We start from the raw sequence: 21,233 nt of genomic DNA on the forward strand, positions 1-21,233 counted from the left end.
ATGCAAACGCTCAGAAAAAGGGTTAATGCCGTCAAAAAGGCACAGTATGGTAATCACTCTGGTTTGCTGCAGCCTCCAACAAAATGGAACGGGAGTTAGAGGAAAGAACCACTGAACGTAACTGTCAAGCCACAACAGGATTACAGCCGGCCGATTCCGACAACCATCAGGTTTATACATACATTTTTTCATATGTTATAGTTGTTTGCAGTCCAAATACATTCAGCAGTTGTCCTGTACTCGTGAAAGACATCAAGGATGGAAGGTAGAGTATAGTGATAGGGAAATGCATTTTTCAAATGGGTGATTTTCCTGCAACAAATGTCCTTGGAAAGTACATCCAGCAAAAACAATTCGATGTCATTCAACACTTCAACTTATCAGCCTATGTCACTGGAATGTGAACACACTTCAAATTAGCCTTGATCTGATGACAGGGTCTTTGAATCTGATTTCGATCCAGACATAAGGTAGAGTGTTGGCCTAACAAATATCCTGCCTTTTCATGAATGTGAAAGCGATAGAATGTTGGGAAATCATTGTCCATAATCAAACAGATTTGCTATTGTCCTGTGTAGTGCATGCAGCTATATTGCCCAACAGTCTGTTAATCCATGTCTATTATCCCATAGATGGTCCAGGGTCTATCACGCCAATGTCCACAGCGAGACATATACATTCAATGAGGGTTTTTGCCTGCAGCCTCTAACACAGGTGTTTTCCCTTTTGACAAATTATCTGGTTAGCTTTAGATTCTAGCCTAAGAACCTTGGAAAACCCACCCTGAACAAGATACACAAAATCAAAATGGGGATAGACATTATATCACTGCATTTTCTATAATGCTGGACATGTTGCAAACAGTTGCAAGGGTGTGGGATTCTTAGAATTTATACTGCGGTTGGAATGCTGGGACGGAAGGTTCTAACTCATTCACTATTGTGGCAATAAGCCCTGAGACGGCGGGCCAATACTGCCCAAGGTAATGCCCGGGGGCCCATAGGTACAGGCCCGAGTGTAGCAAAGTCCCCAAAATACTTTTATATGTCATCTAGGGTTCAATTTATTCTCAGATATATGCCCAAATAATCACAGTATAATGGTATTCACTTACTTTTTTCTGTTTTAACAAGTCCAAGACAGGTTGGGACACCAACTATCCTTAGCCAGCTCTGTCAGGGATGCACTCTCTTCAGTCTGTGCACCTGCTTCAAACCACTCTCTGGTAATCTGGTCCTGGATTGCGAAAGGCCTCTCCATTCAGTCCAATCTACCTCGTCCCCTGCATGAGGCTGAATGGGTTTTTCAATTCCATGTTGACCTTTATTCCACTCAGATCACTCTACAGCAATTGAGTATTAACACATTTGTTTATTTTGAAAATGTGCATCCTTCCTAAATGTTTTCTGAACGCACTAGCCATTCCAGGTGTAATATACTCTGTTCTAGCATATCTTAAAGGTCACTATTGGTTGGTAATGTATATTGTCACTTCTGTCCCCCTTCTGAACTATCGGAATTACCACAGATCGCTCCCACGAAAGCGGCATTTGTCCCTTTGACTTATTAATGACTTATTAATGGTCACCACCTATCACTTCCAGGAAGTGGGCGTAGGTCCCTGTGACTTATTAATACTAATTAAAAAGGCTAAACATACAGGTAAATATATTTTTGGGAATTTGAAAAGCATATTTGTATCAGATGGAATGAGAGGTATGCACAGTATAAGAACAGTGCCTAATTTCCATCTATTACACAGGCCTCTATATGTGACTTTGTAGATGCGTAATTGTCAGCCTTGTTCCAATGCAGAGTCCCCATGATTGCCTAAGATTTTGTAGTAGCATAGTTACAGTACCTACTTTCATTTTTAAATAGTGAGGAGGTATTTGTCCTACAGTGTTTCACTCATTAAAGACTGAAACTTTGAGCCTGTAATTAACTGGGTATTGATAAGCGGTGGAGGGATAAAGTAACATGAAATTATTCTGAATGTTTGCGATAGTGGAAGTTGAAGGTGACCACAAAGAACCATGATCATTCTGTTTGTTAAAATGATAGCTGTTGTTGAATTGGAAGGGCACTCAGGGGTGCAATTTGCCATTTGGACAGCAGAGGGCAACAAAACACTGATAAATTGCATCAGCTGAGTACGTAAACATACCTATGCATTTTATATATATAGATTGGAGCTCATGTTGCTCCATAACATAATTTGGTGCGGGGGAGCCGTTACATGAAGACATACACATAGGCAGCTCCCCGCTGTCAAAATTTTGTCATTTTAATGGCATACAAATGTGAAGGGGAGAAGGTAGCGTGCATGCATGTATGCCACTGTTTGTCCTGCACATATGCACTCCGGTGTGCAAGTGAGATAAACGCTGCCCACCATGTGCATATGGCAGGCAGCATTTACCATGGATCCCTGTGAAGTACACCTGCTTTATAGTGGTGCATGAAGCCTGCGGGCTCCATAGGGATCCCCAACATTTCGACCAGAATGAAAAATGCATGCCGGTACAAATTCTAGGGCATTTGTGTGTCATTGAGGAAGGGAGGTGGCAGAAATGTAAATTGCGTTCCACCCCTCCTCTCCACTAATGGAAGAAAATGGGGCATGTGATTAATGGAAGGTGGTAAAACATTATGCAAGACATGTATGCCTTCAATTACTATTACGTTAGCATTACAAAATGAGCTATGTTGTGTCTTTCTGTGAGAAAGGGTTATTTACAGTATGCTGCTTTTCAAATTAAACACGCATTTGATGTTTGGCCTTGCATATTATTATATTTGTATTTGAAGTAACATTTAAATGTTCATCATACAAACATCCATGCACAGTCAAGGCCCGATTCATGGAATATTTACCCAGTTCAAAGTTAATTTGCACTGCTGAAAAGTGACTTTACAGTGCCGACACAAACTCTGAGTCATGTATTCATGAAACTGTGCAGTGTATTTTTGCCTGGCAACGTCTGGGCAAAGTCATTTTGTACTGCAAAAATGACTATGCACTGATTTTTGGCCGGACTTTTCACGGCAAAAAAAACCCACTATGCACAGTTCTATGAATCAGGGTTTGTGTTGGCAGTGTCGGCAGTGCAAAGTCACTTTTCAGCAGTGCAAATTTATTTTGAACCGGGCAATTATTCCATGAATCGGGTCCTTTATGTGTCCCTATGAATAGAGTTCCTTGCATACAGAAAAAGGATTGAGGCAGACAACATGTTTATATGCCTCTGCTTTTTAGAATGTAACCACTTGTAAGAAAGAGAGTGATTGCAAGTCTTGTGGGGAATTTGCTGGGAAACATAAATCACTCAAAAAGAAGGAACGTGCCAAAAATGATTCCTTGGTCCTGAAGAATGCAATATAATAAGCAGTTTTCAGAAACCAGGTAACCAAATCAATTGGATGTTCTTTTTTAAAGTCTATGTATTAGAAAAATAAACTCACACTGAGTGTATAAGAATAAATACATGGTTGAAAGGTATCTCCATTTGAATGAATTTTTGAGAGGAATTGTGTTTAGTTTTTATATTATTAGGTTCACGTATATGGCATAGATGTAATTGATCTGATTTGACTTCTGCCCTAGCCCTATTAGACAGGCATTCCACTCAATGATGCCTTAGGTGAGTGCACACATAGTGAAGCTTAGTTTTTCTGGAAGAATTAATGTTGTTAAAGTTGGTGCTAACATGCTTAATATGTAGTGAATTTTGTAATACAATTTGATTTACTAAAGTAGGTCGTGTGTAGAGCACTCAGGAGGGCCATCATAAAAGGGTGTTTGAGCTAGGTTGGCAGCACTAGAATAGCTATGAGAGGTATTTGCCATATCTGCCATCTAGTGAATGGTACCGTAGGGGAGAGGTGATCCAGTTCCTTAGATATACTATTGATGTGTTTTGCTCCACTAACTGTGCCAGCACCGACAAAATCCTGTGGAACACTTGGCAGGGTCACCTGTCCAATGTCGGAGAAGCTGCTACTCGCCTGACTGTGGTGTCTATTGGTTTGGGAGAGCAGAACTGCATAGCGCCCAGTTACCTCAGGGTTAGGTGTGCGATACAAATAATAAACAAATACAAATACAGTGTAATCAGGGTACATATTATGCACAGATCCAGTGCTCTCGCTGACATGCCGGTTTGAATTCTCATCTATTGGGAATATGCCTTATGTAAGTATTTGGGAAATTAAATTACCAGTATCTCAATTTGGAAAGAGTGAGCTGAGCGGGAAATGGTATGAGTTGGTTCTATGTCCCTACATCGACATGAGATTTTTCAAAATAATTTTTTCTATGAAAATATTTTTAAAAAAACGAATTTAATTTTATTATTTTTACTTTTGGGGAGTCCCCAATTCCCCTCCCCTTTTCTGCATTAGAAACCCTACCCTACCCCCTTCAGACCCCTTGTAACCCCTTACTTCACCACCCCCATATTTCGATGAGTTTTTTCTAAATAATGATGTCGAAAAAAAATATTTTGAAAAAACTCATGGGGTTGAAACAAAGTGATACTGTTAGGGGTTTTGTATTTGCCATAACAGTGCCTGGCAATCAGTGGAGTAAATCGGCCTTTGTTAGCAATACTTGGTAATACTGTCCTTTTGAGGGCAGAACATAGCAATGAAGTGAGTACCGGGATATTTCATGGCTTTCTTGGAAATTGAGGAAGTACATGTGTTTTTGATGACAATACCTGATGATTCTGTTAGTGACCAGACATTTATTCTACAAACTTATTTAATTGTCAGTTGATTTATGCACAGGCTTTTCATGAAGCTTGGCACACAACAACTTGTTACATACAACAATGACAGTTTTAAATTATACATCAGTAGGAAAGTAATTTAATACAATTCGTCATATAAATTATCCCTCCTTCTACCCCGATTTATGTTGTATAATCGGTCTCCTATTTACTCCTTGCATTGCCCTATCCTCTGTTTCTTGTATAAAGCCCATGTGTATATATGGAGAAGGTGTATACCCTAATCGTGGAAACTTTGTACAGTAGTTTAGGACGGGTGACCATGTTTGGACATATTACACAACGTTTTCCCTGTCATTACCTCCCATATTTTGTTCCACCCCATTTTAACGACTGGCCCACCTGGATCTGTCAATAGCCTGGAAAAGGTTAATATTGCTGCTGTCAGTAGGTGTGTGATCAATTTCACCCTTGGTTCACCCATTAGGTATATCCCTTCACCTAGGTCCCCCAACAGTAAGACCAATCAGTATGAAGGTAGGTGAATCCACACTGTATCTTTTTTCATGCTACAACCTCTTTCCAGTATATGTTGGACACAGGGCACGTCTAGCACATATGTAGGAGTGACCTTTCCTTTCTACAATTCCTCCATCATTTTCAGAAGTATGGGGGCAAACGTGTGCAATCGGGCCAGGGTCATGTACCAACAGAAGCACAACTTATATGTGATGTGCATTCATTGTCTGTGATTCATTGAGAGCATGTGTGTGCCCTGTGTAATATGTTACTCCATGATTCTTCTCCAATCCTCCAGCTCTAATTCCTTTCTCCCTGCTTTCGCTGTACGGGAACCGTTCATATCCAACAGTTTTTAGAGCTTTCCTTTCTACAGCCCAATGTCCAGTGTGAGTTCTAGGGTTGATGCGTGCCTTGTTCCTGCCTCCTTAATCTGAGGGTGAGTGCTCCAGAGCCAAAGTTGTGTGTATCAGAATGTTTCCCCTTCCACCCAGTGGTAGTCTGCTTGACATCGCATGAAAGATTTTGGAGGACCATCCTTATACATCTTTGTAAGAGTATTCAAACCCCCCCCCCTTCCTTCCATATCCTAAAAGCACCTGTGCTCATTTATGGAGACATGTAAGGGTGCTCCAAGACTGGAGACAGTGGACCTAAGCCCCCCTGTGACCCTACAATGTTCCTGCTTTATCACAATATTAAAGTGTCGTTCTGGTGGTGTTAAGAATCTTGCCTCCTACTTGTCTAGCCTGTGGGCTTAAATGTGGAAGCATATGCATGCGAACCTGGAGTGTTGCCTGTTCTATTTCCATCCATCCCAGACTGTCGGCCCGATTCACAGAAGCACTTTATAATGGTGCAATCGCGTTGAAAACGCTCTGTAAATCAGGTCCTGTGTGTCTGATCCTTCCACCTTAGGATCAGAGCTAATTGTGACACCCGATGTGACCACACTTTTAATGTCAATGTCAACCACATTAATGCAACACCTGCTTCACCAACGTAAGCAATATATGCTTTATGAAGTAGATGAGATGATGTTGATGGTAGAACCTGGGCATGTGATGGCTGTCAATTATCGCGATTACCTGAGGATATGATGGCATTAAACAGCAAATGCTTATACTATGCCTGTACAACAATCAGCACTAATACATATGTCAATGGTTTTAAACTCGTTACTAGTAATTGTCACTTCTAAAGGTATCAGAGTAAGTTCAGAGTAAGTAAAACGTACGTTCTTTTCACATGTATTATTATTATTATTATTATTATTATTATTATTATTATTATTATTATTATTATTATTATTATTACAAGCATATACATTGAGGATTTGTTGACAACGTTTCAATATGCTTAAGAACTATTATTTCATGTCCCTTACACTAATTTCTACATGATAATACTGCACAATGACAGCTTGTGATATGAAAAAAAAACTCAATTGCCAGAGATACAGAGATAAGGCATAACAGACAGGCAGCTCCTGGAGTGAAAGGTCAATTTGAAACATCAAAAGCTCATTTACCCTTTTACTTGCTGTGTTAGGGTCTTTTTCAGGCAACAAACTCATGAGATTCCGACGCTCCCCTTCCGTTGAGTTGCATTGCCAATTTTAATTAGTAGTGATTTTGCTATTTGATGATAGCCATGCAAAGGTCAATTGATTCAGTAAGTTGCTTTGTTTTATGCTTTGTGACATTATCATTTGTCGTCCTCCTTGCCATTTTCAACTCGAAACAGAAGTTTTAATTACTTACCATATTCAATCAATACAAACTGGCTTAATATATGAAAGCATTAAATATTAATCTTGCATGGCATAAGGAACCAAAAAGAGTTATACTTTTTTGTTTTTGTACTGGATTGTAGCATATCATTCATTATGATGAATAGTTGTGATCACCGGAGCATAATAGTACACAATATACAATATGTAGAACATAAATCAGAGGCACGTTTTCTTCTGGGTTTACTGTCTACTAACCCTAAAGGTGAAAAGATTTAGAATGTTAACAAAAAAGGAATTATATTTGCTTTTGCAATGAAGTTAAACCTTTCACTGGCTCCTGGTGGCTGCGCAGATTACATTCAAATCCCTCTGCATTATCTACAAGTCTGCCTGCGGCCTGGGACCATGATAACTGCAACTTTATTTAACTAAATACTCTCCCTCTAGACCTCTATGGTCCTCTGGCACCAACTCTATGTGTGTAAAGTGTTTAGCTAATTGGGGGACGAAGGCTGATCACTTTCTTCAGCTGGCTCCCTCTTAGGGAACAGCCTCCCCTTTTCTCTTCATCTTCAGAAGGACTTTACTCTTCACCTCCTCCTCCCTTCTTCCCTCCTCTGCTAATCTCACAGTTGCTGTGATTGGTGACCAGGGCCCTTATGAATCCTTTTTGGGTCCTGACCTCCCACACCCAATCGCCCCAGCCTCTGCCTACCTCACAGCTCTTGCTTCGGAACCCCCTGGCATTTGTCCTGTAGGCTTGCACTATCTACCCAATGTGGCTCCAGGGCACACAGCACTTACCATACTATGCCCTTCATCTGCTGCTCACCCAAGAGCACGGACATTCCAGCACTTACCCCAACTCCCACTTCATTTCTCCTCTCAGCACTTGCATGTTCTGAATACTCACAAGGCATAGTAGGTGTGTCCTTATCTTCCACTATAATCATTGTTTTCTTTCGCACCTTGAAACACCTGTGTATAGGCGTGTAACAAATGCCATATCATATCATATCCCATGTTCCCTCCCTGTAGCCCTGTGGGTGCTTTGAAACAGAATTGACTTACTGTATAAGCCCCTAAGAAATGCACAATAAAATAAATAAATAAAAATAAATATGCTCCTTTCATCTGTAGCATCCTGTGGGTCCTCCAGTGCTGTGGGAGTCTGGCCTAGTGATCTTCAGAATCATTCGGTCACTGAAGGAGACCATAACTACAGCACAGCCTGGCCCAGCTCTAAAAGATGTCAATCGAACAAAACTGCACCTGCAGTCCCTGGACCTCCGATGCCAGAACCAATAGTAAAAATAGTATTCACTAACTTACTTGGGCTCATTGTTCATTTTGATCAGAGTATGAGTGGCTGCTTTGCAAAACTGTTTTGAAATTCCTCCTGATCCCCAACTACTGTCATTGGGCTTATACTCCTTCCCTCCAGCTGGCCTATCCTTGCCTTTATAGGTGGAATTGGACAAAGGAATACTGTCAGGTTTCTACTAGATGACTAGAATTGATAGCTGCCCCCTTACATTGCATTGCAGGACACCGTCATTTAAAAAGAATACCCATTTTGTCTCTGGCTAAAACACTCATTGCAATTAATATAGAGCTCATTACTTACCATCGAAGAATGTGGATAACTTAAAAATGTATTGTAGTAGAAAACCCTAGTTACTTACATTGAACACTGTTGAACAGGTGTTCCCAGGTTAGGACTTAATACGTTACTGCTGACTGCTGCTGCTGTACAACTGTATAAGGAATGTGATGGCTTGCTTTGACATCACCCCCCCCCAAGTTCTGTCTTTGTAACATTAGCACCCTGGGAGGAGGTGCTGGCCAATCAGGAGGCGGGGAATGTGGGCTGTACTGTATGGTACAAGCCTGTGTTCCAGGCTGCCTGGGCAGTAAGCAACCCTTTCCGTTCCCCACTCCCCTGTGACCGCTTAGCACCAGTGTATTTCCTACATAGGTGCTAACAGCTAACAGTGTCTTTTTTGTTTCTAAAGGAAAATGGACCGCACTGACAGCAGCACTGTGAGTCACCATGCTGCATAACAAGGGTACATTTCTTTATTTATTCTTTTTAAACATGATTAGCACCTGTGTAGGGAACTACACTTGTGCTAATCGCGATATTAACCTCAGTGGTGGGCCGACCCTGTTGGTAACGTAACCGATGCCCTCGTTAAAGGACTCTCGCTTCTCTCTGGCCTTTAACTTGGCGGGCCCTTACCAACAGCGTCAGCCCACATATGTGTTAATATTACCTCAGTATTGACCTGTAAGTGTATTACTTGTTAAGTGAGGTGTGTTCTAAAGCTACACCTAATTGTGTTTAAAATGTGTATGCGTGTTTCTTAAATGTTGGTTTCCAAATTAATGAATTTGCTGTGTTAAGTAAATATGTGATGTTTTATATTTATTTGTGCAGACAATTTCTTGTTTGACAAACTTTGTATTTTACACCATACTCCTGATCTCTGTAGTTTCAGCCTTACTGTTGAGACGCATTACCAAGTGTGAGTTTGGTTAGACCTTTGTGGTAAACTGCGGTTGGCTACTCAAAACCCTATGCAAGTGGCTATTCTGATAAATCCCCTAACAATGACACATGTTGAGGATGTGATAGGTCTACTGGCAAGTGCTTGACGAATCGAAGCATATGAATTCATGAGTTATCATACACCCAGATACTCGAAGTACCTGGCATATGATGCGAGTATCTAGGTGTAGCATCTCTCAAATGTAAACGCCTTTCTCATTTTCATCTACCCAGATCAGGAAGAGATATGACCCTTACCATGTGAGCTCTGATCCCCTTTTTTTCTGGGACAGACTTACAAATAGCAACACCCCCCGCGCCATCTTTGTTCTTCATGAACACTGTTTTAAATGTGGTATTGGCAGAACATTTTACTGTTATTAATAAAACACGTATGATGTGCATTAAAAAGTAGGAAACAAACAAAAGCATCACATCTTTCCTTCAACGTTAATCCAATAAGTATTTCCACTGCGTTGCTCCACTACCACCTCACGTCGATATGTGTACAGTGTCTTTCACCAGAAAATGAAGAAAGAACACTTAGAAACATCAAATACATTTGGTCTTTAGTGAAGAGGCAAATAACAAAAGGGAACACGAAGAAGAGTGTGATCAGATGGTGAAGTAAAACTACAGTTTGTGCATTCACATTGTGCCCGGGACATATTAGGACGGTTTCTTGTCCGTTTGTGCTTGTCAGATACAAAGTAATGCTACATACAGTCTCCCAAACACAACACATGGCAAGAGAACAGACACAGTTTGGTGAATTTACAAGCAAGGCAGCAAGTAGTGCCTTCCACAAACAGTAGAAATACACCCCTTTCTTGCTGGCTAATGGGCAAATGAACAACACTACTGTTGTGCGAGTGGAGCACTGGATTAAACGCGAGATTAGGTATAGGTGCTGAGAAAAGTTGCCAATTATCTGCGTTTGACCTAACCATTGTTGTCTGGGCTGATAAAATCAGAGGCTATCCCTTCCACAAAGGAGACAGACACGGCAATGTGTTAGGCAATATCAGGGGCTATGATTAACATATTTGAAATGGCACAATCATGCATATCGTGTCCTTGATGTTTCTGGCCACAGCAGAGACTGCTTGACATCAGTGGAAATGAAGTGTTATCAAATAGGACAAAGAACCCTGATTTTTTTCTTAATACACTTCAAAAATGAGAAACAACGAATTTGTGTCAGAAGAGTGAAGGGTTTGTATTGCCGAGTTTTCATACATATACATCAAGTAAAAATGTTGCCAAGTGTATGTATGGCTATTGAATGTCTAAGTATGAAAACACATTAGTGCCCGGCACCCGCGGCGCAACGGGAATACTGCGTGGTGATTGGCTCATTTGCGAGCCATACCACACGGTATTCCCATTTACGCCGTGCGTGCCGGCTACTCTGTTCCCGGCGAGGGGCGTGGCAGCCCCTCAGCCAATGAGGAGGCTCGAAACGGGGCAATCCCCGTTCCGAGCCTCCCCATGGCTGAAGGCTTCCTTCGTCCCCCGCCGGGGCCTCAGGTAAGAATTTTATTTTATTTTACTCCCTCCTCCCACCTCCCACCCCACACAATTTACCTTCTATCCTGCGATCTCCGGCGGGGGACGTTGGAAACCTCCAGCCGTGTGGAGACTCGGAGCCAGGCCATCCCCGCTCCAAGCCTCCACACGGCTGGAGGCTTCCATCGTCCCCCGCCGGAGACCGCGATACTTTTTTTTTTTCCTTCCCTGTCCCCCTCTCTTCCGCCCTCCCAACCCCACTTACCTTCTTTTTTCTTCTGGTCTTGGGAGCGAACGCGCTGGGAACACTTGTTTTCCCTTTCCCAGTGGCCTTTTTTTTCATTTTTTTTTTCTGTTTCGAAACAGGAAAAAAAATGCCATTAGCAACCCGGTCTAACGGCCCGGGGTGCTAATGGCAATAAGACCCTCGACGGCGGGCCAATACCACCCACGGTAAAGCCCCCGGGGCTTCGTTAACTACAGCCCCGGGGGCATTACCTGGGGCTGTATTGGCCGGCCGCCTCGGGTCTTATTGCCACATGAATGGCTTTTGATGCAATTTGCACAATTTCCCAAATCTTCTGAATAATGTTCAATTACCTACACCTGTGAAGCTTAATCTTCCAACACCCATCTTGTGAATATTCCCAACCCCACCCAATTAATTAATATCTTCCTATGTACCTCTACATAATAAAAATCTGTCTGACTAATTGTCAACATTGCTAATGGATATTGGGGCTTGTGACGAGTTTGCTGGTATTCTGGCCGTAGATCTGCTGAAATACTGGCAAACGGAATTACTGTTACTGCCACTTGGGCAGGCTGTATTACCACCGCAGGTATTACCTCCAGTGGTAATACCACCAGATTGCAAGTGGTGATTTAGCAGTTTAAATACCAATTTTATGTAGTCCATAGAACTCCATTGGGAATATTTACTGGTATTGCCTTTGGCTGTATTACCGGACAGTAATCCCTCCTCCACTTTTACTGTCAAAAATCGGTGTATTACCATCCATTAATAGCACAGTAGGTAATACCTGCAAACTTGTAGTTTGGCAGTGCAGGAAAAGCTGAGGTAAACGGAATTACCTCCACTTTTTTCCCACACCGCCAAACCAGTAATGAGCCCCATTGTCTTCCTTTTGTGGAATAAAAGGCATTTTGAAAAGTGCTTAATGCACAGGGTGTATCGCCCAATGTGTTCTTCATTTCTTGATATCGGAGACATTTCAAAGACACTAACACTGTACAGTCTGCACATTTTGGTGATAATCCTTTTTTGTTTCCTTTGTAATTTGAGAATTTCTGCAAGGTCAGCAGCATCCACCTACTTCGCTTCATGTCTTCTGTGGGGGTAGCACCTCTTCTACAGACATGTCTTTGCATTTTCTGCTGAATTTTCTGGTATTTCCCGAGAAGTGTCTCTCTCCTTCTTCTGCCTCGCATCTGCCACTAATTCGTCCCCACTCATCTACTAGGAGTGGGTTAACATTGATCCCTGGCTCCTCATTCATGCCCGATTACTACTCTTTACAGATTAACCAAATTGTTCTGCTCCTTAGTCTCTCTTCCTTATTTCTTTTTCCACTATTCCTATTGAGTATGCCTTGCTCCATACCTGTGCACTATTCTTATCGTCCCTTGTCCCCTTTGCCTCAGATAATTAGCCGCAATATCTCAAATCCTCAATACCCTTCTATTTTTGCACACCTTGAACCTTCTGCTTCTTTTGCTTTGTGGAATGGTGTTCTGTGTGTAATAAAACAGCCCATGCTTGATCTCTTTTTCCTTCTAAACTTAAGTTCATCTATCTCACAAAAAACTTGGATTTCCGCTTCCAATGCTACTCTTTCTGCCTATTCTTTCAACTTCACTCACTCCCCTCGTATATTAGGTCTGGGTGGTGGAACTGCTGTGTGTACACATTCCTCCCACCATCTGGCTCTACCTTTGTTGTCTTCATTTGAATATCATCTTATTGTTGTAAAATTTCCTTTCCTCTTATGGGCCTCATTACGACCCAGGCGGTAAGGGGTTAACAGTGCCGTCAAAGGTGGCGGCGCTGTTTAACCCCTTACCGCCTAATTACGAGGTCCCTTTGCGGGACCCCACCTTAACGGCTGATTTTACCAGCCGTTAAGGAAGGAACCTACAAAGGGACTTTCGAGGTAATTACGGTACCACAATTTGCAGTACCGTAAATACCGCCTTCCCCATTCCCATTGAGCCCTATAGGGGCAAAAATGAGAATGGGGAAGGGCCAATGGTGAATGGGGAATTACCGCCCTGCCAACCTTGGAATGGGGCGGTAATTCCGCCATCCACCATGGCTCAATCGGTAAAATACCGGCATCAACCATGGCGCTATTAGCGCCATGGTTAACGCCTGAGTCGTAATGACCCCCAATATTATTGTCATTTATTGCCCTCTTGGACCATTTGCATCCTTCTGCGAAGATCTTCACACTCTCCTTTTTACTACCAACCACCAAACCCACTATTGTACTTGGTGACTTCAAGCTTCACCTTGATATTACTCATAAATCCTCCTCTTTTCTGCCAATAATTGAATTTGGTGATCTGTCACAACTGCCTTGAACCCCTTCTCATTGTTCCCGTTCCTCTCGCAATCTAATGTTCTCGTCAGTCACCTGATACTCGTCCGACTCTGGCATTCCACTTTCTTCCAATCATCACTTTCTTCTTTTCTTTTCAATTTCCTTTCCTGTACCTTCTTCTCCATCTTCCATTGTGGTGGTCTCAGAAATGTCAACTCATCCACAGGATCACCATGTCTTAGAAAGACCCTCAAGATATGGCTTTTCCCTCCTGCGTCCTGACAAACCCATTACAGAGTTCATGTTATCTTAACCCTCATCAGATAGGCTGGGACAGCAATTTCAGCCCCTCAAGAATGTACTGAGCAGCACAAAGAAAGGACCCCAGCAGACTGCAGGACAGGATCGGCGATACACAGGACAGGATTAGTGATACGCCAACGATATATAGAAAGCAGCCAGGACACTCGGGTATGTATAGCACTTCATGTCAATGTATTTATTTATTTTATTTATTTCAATTTTTATAAAGTGCCATATGCCCGTGGGCTCAGAGCGCACATGAAACAAAATCAGACAACAAACAGGTAGGTATCTCAGGGGTCAGCAATGGGGGAACCAAGAGGATACTGGTACTACAATTCAGTCAGGAGTTTTTATTTCTTTTTTAAAAAGAGAAAGGATTTCAATCAGGTGTATATGTCCTGGAAGAAGATTCCATATCAAAGGAGCTTGGACATTGAAGGTGGTACCCCCAAAATGTACCAATTTATAACTTGGCTGGATGAATGTAGGGCATTTGGAGAAAAAAAGTTCCCTACCTCCTACCTTGGGTTTTATTCTGTCAGTAAGATAGATAGGACACACATTTTTCCAGCATTTAAAGGACAAGGTGAAGATCTTATGGGTAATCCTATGTCTAACAGGTAACCAATGAAGTGACCTTCTGGCCTCTGAGATGTGGGCACATTTGGGTAGTCCCTGTATAGCTCGGACTACGTTGTTTTTTGCAACCTGCAGGGCATGCATATTGGCTTGCAACTTGCTGCTAGGAGACTATTACAATAGCCAAGCCTAAGTTGACTAATGCAGTGGCGAGCAAGGCACAGTTGTTGGTGGAAAGAAAAGGGCGAATATAATTAATTTGCTTCGTGATCAGGCTGCAGGATGATCGGATAAAGGCAACATGCAGGTACATAGATAGCTTGTTATCAAGGATGACCCCCAACGTCTTCACCTTCTTCGATACAGGGATAATGTTCGAGGCAATGGTGAAGTTGGCATAGGCAAGGTCTAATTTGCTCAAGTGGACTTTAGATGCCACCATTAAGAGCTCAGTTTTTTTTGCAATTAAGGGCAAGCGAGTTGGCAGCCATCCAGGCCTGACTGACTTTATAGATGGTATTGATGGCAGCAGAGTCCTACTCATAATTTCCACTCAACTGGAGGGCGACCTGGGTATCGTCGGCATAGTTGGTATACCGAGCCCCCAGTGCATCCAACATGCCAAGAAGTGAGCGAATATAGTTGTTAAACAATGTTTGGGAAAGACAGCACCCCTGTGGGAAACCACAAGTTTGAGAAATGGGGTCTGAGCTTTCTTCCCCAACAGCCACTCGGAAAGTAAGGGAACCAAGAAATTATGAGATTCACTGAGAGGCAAGTGGGGAGCAATTATCAACCTCCCTCAAGCGTGTCGCCAAGAGAGAGTGGCACACCAAGTCAAAGGCCGCAGAGAGGTCCAAAAGAATCAGCAGGGCAGGATGACCATTATCCACCATGCCGGCCAAGGTGGATTTAAGGTCCAGCATGGTGGTTTCCGTCTAGTGCTGAGCCCTGAACCACAATAGGCATGTACCTAGAATCCTGTGGTCTTCAATATGTTTTTGCAGCTGAAGATTTGCCTTGATCTTAAGGATAAAAGGCACATTCATGATGGGCCAATAGTTGTCTGGAACCAGCGGATCAATACTGGGTTTCTTCAGCAACGGTGCGATCCAGGCTTCCTTAAGGGAGGAGGGGACCACACCTTTGTCAAAAGAGAATTTAATGAGCCTCGTAACCCAGGCTAATGGAAAATTGCCGTAAGCAGAGCCACCCACACACACTCACCTGCAATCATACGGCACTTGAAGACACATCACATGACAACTTTGCCATTAGAATGGAGCTACGTCAGACGACAACAATGTGGTCTAGCTGTACACACAATCAGTCTCCTGGGCTCAAATACTCTCCTGACAATCATCTCAGCACTCATCCACAAGCCAGATCAACATGGGTCACTAGCAGGGACTTGGCCACCCCTACCTACCATTGTATCGGCTAAAATGCACACAAGCATCCTAATCTCCTCTGCCGAATCTCTCGTACCACGGAATTCGGTCCCCCAAGGGCATTCACGTACAGTGCTTTGAGGTGATACCAATGGGAATAGGCACTATACAAAAGCCATATTTCATTACATTATGTTACATTTATCTCCTCTCTAGAATCTGGTTTTCCTTTGGTCACCCCATTCATGAATCCTTCCACCGATGATACTACTAACGCCATATCCTCTGGTCTTCATTCTACTCTTGATAACTCATACCCTTCCAGCTACTTTTCCCCTTCTCGCAAACCTCTGCAAGCATGGCTTATCCCCTCGTTTTGTCTTTTTTGCTCTGTAATTCACTGTGCTGAGCATTGCTGGATAAAATCTCACATGTTTGCAGATCCTGCTTCGCTCTCATATCTTCAAACACTGTCGGATCAATCACTTCTGCACGCTAAACAGAACTATTACTCCACCTCTTGACTTAACAGTCCTGTCACCCTCTCAGTTTATTGTGCAAATGTAATCATCTTCTTTCACCCCCTCAAACAAACCCCTCATCATTTTCCTCCCTTATTCCTGTGTACTTTGCTTCCTACTTAACTGCTAATGCAGTTAATCTTCGATCACCCTGCCCACCAATCAAAGAAGATACTCCTCTTTTGTTCCCATCTTCTTCCTCTCGCTCTTTATCCACTTTCTCTCCTATTAATGACACAGGCCCTTCAGTTTTCCTTGCTTGTGCCAATTCCACAGCTGCCCCAAATGTCATTCCCTTCTAATTCCTCAGATCTATCCTTTTATTACCCCATATCTTACTGCCTTATTTGATATCTCTTTACCTTGTGCTGTTTTCCCCACCTCCTTTAAGCAGGCTATTGGTATTTCCATTCTGAAAAAAACCTCTCTTGATCCTTCTATCCCATCTAACGTTTGCTAAGTAAAGACAACATGCTAAGTAGTGTCTATTCCCAGATCTCTTCATACCTTAATCTCCATTTTCTGCTTCCTTTTTTGCAATCTGGTTTATGCCGTTTTCACTCAACTGAAACAGCTCTACTTTCTGTAGCTGACTCTTCTATCAGCTCATTATACTAAACACTCCCCTCTTCTTATTCTTTTTGATCTCTGTGCGCTTTTGATACTGTGTATCATAATATTCTTTCAACTCATCTTATTCCCCTTAGTACACTGATTCTGCTCATAAGTTGTTCTGTTCCTATCAAACTAATCAAACGTATTTGTTTTCCTCCTCTGTACTTCATCCTCCCCTTTTCCTCTGCATTACCGTATTGCACAGGTCTCTGCCCTTGGTCCTCTTCTCTCTATGTACAATTCCCCTCTCTTCTATTTTTTCCTTTTCCTATCACCTTTATACAGATGACACTCACATGTTCTTCTCCATTTCATCTTTCACTGAAGCTCTGCATTCTAAACTTTTGAGATTTCTCTCTTCCATACAGCCTTGAAAGTCCTATAATTTCTTTCACCTTATTGCATCAAAGCCTGCAATTGTATTCTTTCCTTAATCTCAAATTGCCTGTTCTATTCCTCTTACCTCTATACTTTTCCCTCTTAGATGCCTAAGTAAATGTACCTCTGCCCGTAATCTTGGAGTAATCGTTGACCCTTCATTGTCCTTCTCTTCTTTCATTCTTACTATTGCCCATGCATGTCGACTCCACGTATTCAATCTATGTAAGGTTCACCCATTCTTAACTTTCATTAAACTAAACTGTTGGTTACTAGCATGATTTGTTCATGCATCTACACTTGCTTTTACTTCCTTCTCTGTCTTCCTGCTTCACATTTTAGCCCACTTGGCCCTATCAATCAACTCTTCAGTGTGCCTTATTTGTTCTCTTTCTTCTTGCAATTCAATCTCTTTAGGTTGGATCTCTCTTCAATGGTTATATTTTGAGCATTGCCTCCAATATCATTCTCTTTGTTTTTAAATGTCTCCATGGTATGTCACCTTCCTATATTACTTCTTTAATACCCTGGAACCAAACATCATGCACCCTTAACTCCCAGTTTCTTTTTCTTCTGACTGTCTTTCTCTCTTCTGGCACCTGCATTTTGCAAATCTCTCTCTTCTTTTGGATTTTAGCTCTCTTACTTCCCACTTGTCTTTTCATTCACTACAAACAACTATTGTTTTTTCCTCTACTTAATGGACCATTGTTTTGAATTGTACCCATATTTTCCACCATTGTACTCTTTATTACAGAGTGCTTTGGTGATATGGGGTATATAAGCACAAATAAAAACAAAAGCAACAATCAAGTGCTTCTTACAAGTAGTCTGCCAAATGATGCTAATGGTTCTGTTGCTCTGTTTATAAATGTGTGGCATAGCAAAGGCTCTAACCACTAGTGCCAGGCAGTGCTAATGGTGTTGCTGTTCCTTTCTTGAAACCTGTGTTGTGGCACTCACTAGAAGCAGTCTACCGCACAATGCTAACAGTTATGTTTTCCCTTTCTTAAAATGCAAATGTTTATAGAGGCTCTCACTGTAAGTGGTTGACCAAGTTGACCAAAAAAATGCTAAAGGATCTGTTCTTCCTTCCTTAAAACCAGTTGCAGAGGCACTTACCACAAGTGGTCTACCACACAGGGCAGAAGGTTCTGTGCTTCATTTTTTTAAATAAAAGGTGTTGCAGAGGAACTCGATCTACACAGTCTGCTTCAAAGTGCTAATGGCTGTTTTGTCCTTTGTCTCACTGTGCTCATTGTTCTTCCTTTCTGAGAATAGAAGGGTCTGTGGAAGGTGTTTCTATAAGTGGCCTGCCACCACAAAGTGCTAATAGTTGGAATTCAGTAAGCAGAGAACAGAAGGCGGGCCTTCAATACGTCCTCAGACTTTGGGACCTCCACCTCATCCAAATGGACTTGCACCCTAACTTCTTCATTTACAGAAGGAGCTCAACACCCTTCTCTTCACGGAATGTCTCCTCCCTTTCACCTGGGCCCTCCACTCCCTTCCTATCATGGGACTGGGTGATGTGTTACCTGCTGATTCCTCCCCTAGTTGCATGTAGATCCCTTGAAGCCTACATGCCCACCTCCCCTTCCCCATTGTAAGCTCCCTTCTATATTTACTTTGCTCACTGTGTCATTACCACTATGACTAGTAAAACACTCTGTTGCTTTCAGAAGTTGGGTAGGCAGTCAATAAATAGTCTTATAATACTAAAAATAATAGTACTGTTCTTTTCTTTCCTAAAACTTGAGGAATTGGGGAGGCTTTTGCTATAAGTGGTCTGCCACTCAGTGATTACTGTCTGTGTTTCCTTTCTTAGAAATGGAGGCACTGTAGAAGTGCTTGCTTCTGCTGGTCTGCTACACTGTGTTAAAAATATCATAATATAAGTCCATCAAAATCTCTGAGGAAAAACAAGAAGTCCCTTTCCCATGAGATCCCCCTAAACGTTCATCCAGTGGTCACCAACATGTGACATCAGTCCTCCAATAGGCATGTAGGCATCCTCATAAACTGTTCTGAACATGAAGTAACTTCCTCTTTCGAGGCTGCAAACTTGGCTGTCCTCAAAACGGTAAGTAGAATTGCAACTGTAGTCATTTTAAGAAGGAGATAGAGTCGGGTTGCAGGTCAGACAGACTTGTCTGTAGGCGCTGTCAAAAAGAGATAAAAGACTAGAATTACTCCATGCGTATGACAACCCTAGTTCCCCTTGCGGGATAGGAGAAAAAAAATCTGTGTGTTATTCTGAAAACATACATGAATTCCAAATTACTGATAATCCATAGGAATGCACATAATTACTCTCAAGCGTGCTATGCACTGCTATTTTCACTCGCTGGGTGGGATTATGCTCACCTCCGTGTCTTTAATAGAATTAAGACTATCTAGTAAGCTATTATGGAAAATCTGTATTCTATGTCAAGACCGGAGGCTCACATTATGCTAGTTCAAAGCTTACTTACCACAACCGATGCAGACTGCTCTACCGGTTTCAGGTAGAACTGTTTAAAGAAAGATTTGCCTGCCCAATCAGCCATCCTCATGATGTCTTCTAAATGGACACCGACTTGGAAAGCTTTGGAGGCCATGGCTCCTCTCACCGAGTGGGTGCCACAGTGAAGAGTGTCTATCCCTGCCTGCGCTAGGGTCCAACGTACCTAGCGTGCTAAAGTAGAGGCAAAAACTGCTCTGCAAAGTTTGCAAATAGCTATCAGTAATTGACCGCTAGGAGAGGTTCTGAGGGGAGCTGTTACCTCTTCGTAGGTTTTCAAACATTTGACTAAGCAAAGCTTGGGTTGTTCCTTAAAAGTGGGGTAAGAAATCACTTTTGAATCACATTTAGTTCTGCGTATGTGGAACACTATACCGTCAGGAGAAAAGGTTCTGCCTGCTAGGTCAAGGGTTCTGATGTCCGATACTCTCCTGCAAGAGACCAAGCAGAGCAATGTAGTAAGCTTGCAGCAGAGAGCCGTACGTGATAACCCCTCGTTAGGTGGACATGATACAAATAGATTCAGTACCCTATTGACGTCCCAAAGCTTGTCGTAACGGGACGGAGGCGGCACTGTAACCTAATAACCTTTACCAATCTGCAAACCAGGTGATGCTCTCCAGCTGGTGCCCCTTGCACAAGGTTGTGGCCTTCCGAAATCACTGAGCGGTAGGCGTTGACTTCAAAGACCAAAGAAATATTGAGGCTTACTACCACAAAATGAAATACGCCAATCACGGGTTAAAAAGATACAAGTATCTTTGATTTCTGTACAGAGTAAAAGCAAACAGATAGCTATCTGGCTCCCAACACGTTGCAATGTGTACCAGCAGACACAGTGAGGGGTGAGAGTTATGGACATCTTAATGCAGACACTTTTATACAGTTTCTAATCATTGTCCAGCCTCTCTCCGAACTAATAAGTTACATGCTAGAGTTTGTGCCCAGTTCACATGTCAAATATTACAATATTGTACAACGGATTCATGAAGTTACAATGATGCCATTGGTTCTCTGATCCTTGTTTCAAGAATCCCTAGAATGCAGTTCGGCAAAAACACATGATCTGAGTTTGTTCTATATTGTCTCATTGTTTATATGAGGGTGAGGCTTGTGAGCGCAGACAACACTTGGATTGCAGTTCATTTGACTCACAAGGTTTCTTTGCATTGAACAAACAGTCTGCTCTCGGTCAGCCTAAGTATTAACGAAACTCAAAGGTCGTTCGGCTCGGCGTCCACCATTTTAGAACACAGGAACAAGAGTTGAAATCAAAATGGCAGATGATTCTTAAAATGGTGGCGAAGTTGATCAAAAATCGAAACATTT

The sequence above is a fragment of the Ambystoma mexicanum genome, chromosome 7q (genome assembly GCF_040938575.1).
Source record: "Ambystoma mexicanum isolate Mex_15411 chromosome 7q, UKY_AmexF1_1, whole genome shotgun sequence".
Taxonomy (NCBI): domain Eukaryota; kingdom Metazoa; phylum Chordata; class Amphibia; order Caudata; family Ambystomatidae; genus Ambystoma; species Ambystoma mexicanum.